General features: G+C 34.1%; 1 long non-coding RNA gene across 1 annotated transcript in view; it reads left to right on the top strand.

Annotated features, from left to right (window-relative positions):
• The window catches only part of LOC128250123 (uncharacterized), a 12,487-nt gene extending 9,488 nt beyond the window's left edge, over positions 1 to 2,999 (top strand). The window contains exon 2 of the long non-coding RNA XR_008266246.1: positions 2,821 to 2,999. This is a non-coding gene — a long non-coding RNA (uncharacterized LOC128250123). The remainder of the gene's footprint in view (positions 1 to 2,820) is intronic.
• The last annotated feature ends 808 nt before the right edge of the window (positions 3,000 to 3,807 follow it).

The raw sequence follows: 3,807 nt of genomic DNA, 5'->3' as shown, positions 1-3,807 counted from the left end.
TATATATATATTCATACATGCATACAAACATATATACACTTTATATATGTGTGTTTGTGTGTATAACTACATGTATATGGATGTATGTATATAAACCTGTATGTATGTGTGTATGTATATACGTATGTTCATAAACATGCATATACATGAATATTCATATACGAACCACGTGCATGATGCGATTATTTATAACCATGTTAAACGGCAGCCTTCTCATTTAACCTTTTATGTTGCGCACACACACGATCGGATATTAACAACTGATTATGAAAGATAAAAGCGAATACAAATTCTAAATCGTTATTGAAGAAAGAGAACCTTCTCTCAACTCATCGTCATTTGAAAGATGTTTTCTCTATTTGCCTATGAAACCTAATATCATAAGAAACTATGTATGTTTATGATATTAATTATAAAAACGTATTCACTCTAAACCACCATATTGAATCAGGGTTGTGTCAGTAGCAGTATATTTCTCTGAGTATCTCAAAGACTTCGGCTGTATATTAATTCTTGATAACAAGTTACAGCATACATAAATCAGAACTGGCCCTCTAAACACGTGAGGCGCCTGGTTTTTGTCCAATTATTTTTCTTAAGACTACACTATGTTGAGTATTCTTGCTTCTATTTGAAACCACTCACAACTTATCTGCGTCAATATAAATGTTTGTGTAAGTTGTATCTGTGTATGGGTTTGAATATCTCTATGCAATCAATATTGTGTGTTTGACTTAGTCTCTCTTCAGACATGGCAAGTTAAATATAGCGTGTTAAGAAGGTCTCGTAATTCGTATCGTATAACATCTATCGGTATTACTCTTTACGATGTAGCATAGATAAAATTCCTTTATTTGACTTCATCTGTAGTTTAACCTGCACAATTATAATTATTACCCTCATTCAGATTTTTCTTGAGCTCAAGTTAATCTCTGCAAGAGAGTGAACAAAATATTTGATGTATTATTTTCTTTTTATTTATATACTTTGTAAATATCGCTGCATTCATAGAAGTCAACTGTCTCAAGAGAAATCCACTTTTATCAAGACTGCTGCCTAGAAATATAAGAAGACTAACAAATTCTCCATTTACCACTAGAGAAGAAAAAGAATTTAAATAAATGAAGAAAATTTTTTAGTTCTTCTTCGATATAACTTTTCAAGAAGAAATCATTTGAAAAGTCACGGGCTTTGTGTGTTTTATCAAACTGTATTTCCTTTTTCAATATTGATATAAGCTCGTTGGCGAGCTAGCAGAATTGTTGGTGCATTGAGTGAAAAGCTGAGCGGCATTTCATCCGGTTTTACGTTCAAATACCGCCGAGCTTGACTTCTGCATTTCATCCTCTCTCTGGATCGATAAAATAAGTACCAGTAGAGTATTGATGTGTATGTAATCGTCTCCAAGAAATTACTGGTTTTGTCCCAAAATTTGAAATCGATATTGAAATCAATATTGATATAACCTCACCAACAAATGTTAAAGCAAATTAAATATATCAGCTTAGTAAAAATTTATAAAGTTTCATCACTTAAACTACACGATGGACTACTGTCTGGCAACTTATTTAAGACACCTCGTCATTTATGACTGAACATCGTGAATCATCTACCTCAGTAATAATTCCTTGAACTATTTTATGTTTTTCAGTCATTTATTTATAGCCATGCTGTGACACTACCACGAATGTCTTCAAATTGTCTATAATGGTTACGTTCTTCTTATTTTTAAATGCCTAATTTCGTGGTTCGAGAAAGAGATCGATAGAATAAATACCAGGCTTTAAAATAAGTATTGGGATCCATTGTTTGACTAAACATTTCAAGGTGGTGCTCTGGCATGGCCGCAGTCCAATGGTTGAAGCAAGTCAAAAAATAAAACATAAACAATCCCTAAGATTACACATGACTTACGGATTTGATTTCCATAAAAGCCTATAAACATCTTCCAGCGGAAGAGATTGTGCCTATCCTTTTGTAGGATCTTCCCTATGTCGCAGGTAGTTTCGTTTGAAAATCTGCATGAAAGGAAATTTTGAAGCGGGAACAGAATTCTGAATATTTTGATGTTCTGGACATAAAAAAAAAAACATGGAAAGAAGTCATGTATGATGTTTGTGGTTACAGCAGGAAACACGTTGCACCTACACATTCGATAATTGTGAGGCTGTTTACTGTCGCTTGATCATATAGACATAATGAGTCACACTCGTTAGAACCATGTCAAATAGAGATATAATTTGGCAACGTAGACTATACACGCACGCGCACACACATACAAAAAATGAATACATGCTCACATACACACACGCTCACACACACACACATACGTACAGACGCTCACACACACGTATAAGTATGTATGTGTACCAAGAAAGAAAGAAAGAAAGAAAGAAAGAAAGAGGGACAAATATAGAAGAATGAGACATTGACGACTAGTACACTTTTGCTGCCTTCAGGGCTAGCAGCAGTGTGTACATAGGATTAACTTTAAATCTATGCAAATTGCTACGAAATTCTTCTCATCCGCCTCCTCCAAATGTTCACTCTCCAGAAACAGCAACAACAACAACAATAACAACAACAGCAACTACTACTACTATTACTACTGCTGCTGCTGCTGCGGACAATTTTTGCTAACGCAACGTCGTTAATGTAGAAAAAGTAAAATGTTTTGAAATAGGAATAGTGTCAGTCTTACGAATTTACCCAACTGGGGACTTACCTAATTCTTTACGAACTTTCAGCACATTGCAATCAAACATATTACCATCACTTGCACTAACAATTTATGTGGATTACTTTTTATTTCTTTTGTAGAAACCTCAACGGAATGCGGATAACGAGCATTGTATATTAATTCTGCTTCACTCGACTCAAATTATTTCATTTTATCACTTTTTTTTTCTCTCTTACGAATGATGAACGAGTAAACAATCGATTGAAGATTTGCCGCCTAGTTCTCTTCACGTCTAATGAAATGATTGCTTAAATCTTTACTAATGTTGTTGTCGTTATTATTATTATTATAATTAGTATTATTATTATTATCATCATCATCATCATCATCATTATAGCTACTACTATCACTACTTCTGCAGCTAGTGCTGTATTACCGCTAGTGGAAGTAGTAGTAGTAGTAGTAGTAGTAGTAGTAGTAGTAGTAGCAGCTGCAGTGGTGGTGGTGGTGGTGGTGGTGGTGATGGTGCCTGCAGGAGTGCTGATCATGCTGTTTACACTCTCAGGGCAGTGGATTGGACAACAAACTGTTTGCCCCTTTTAGCTGCGTCGTTTTATCTTCTGATTTCAAATTCTGTATATGTGCGTGTGTGAATGTTTATGTATGTATATATAGACAAATGAATGTATGTATATATATATATATATATGTATGTATGTATGTATCTATGTATGTATGTATGTATGTAGGTAGGTAGGTAGGTATGTGTGTATCTAAGGAAGTATGTATGTATGCCATTATTCTGTTTCATTTCAATATTTCTTGCCAATAGAGAAAGAATCGGTTTCTAACCTAAATCCAAGGTTCCTTCATTGGAATTTCAACAACATCAACAGAATATTTTTATGTATGTATGTATGTATGTTTGTGTATGTGCAGATGTGTATGTTTTGTTTTATGTATGTCTTATAAATATCTATACATATCTATACATACTCATATATACTTAAATAATAAACATCTGGAAAGTTCTACAGTTTCAGCGTTGGCTTGGATCTGTAGTCATCGACTCAGCTTTCTCCTTTTTAGCTTTGCGAAGCCTACATACGCATGTATGCATGTATGTA

Source organism: Octopus bimaculoides, chromosome 19, assembly GCF_001194135.2.
Source record: "Octopus bimaculoides isolate UCB-OBI-ISO-001 chromosome 19, ASM119413v2, whole genome shotgun sequence".
Taxonomy (NCBI): Eukaryota; Metazoa; Mollusca; class Cephalopoda; order Octopoda; family Octopodidae; genus Octopus; species Octopus bimaculoides.
The sequence above is the reverse complement of the archived record's forward strand: the minus strand, read 5'-3'. Positions and strand labels throughout refer to the sequence as shown.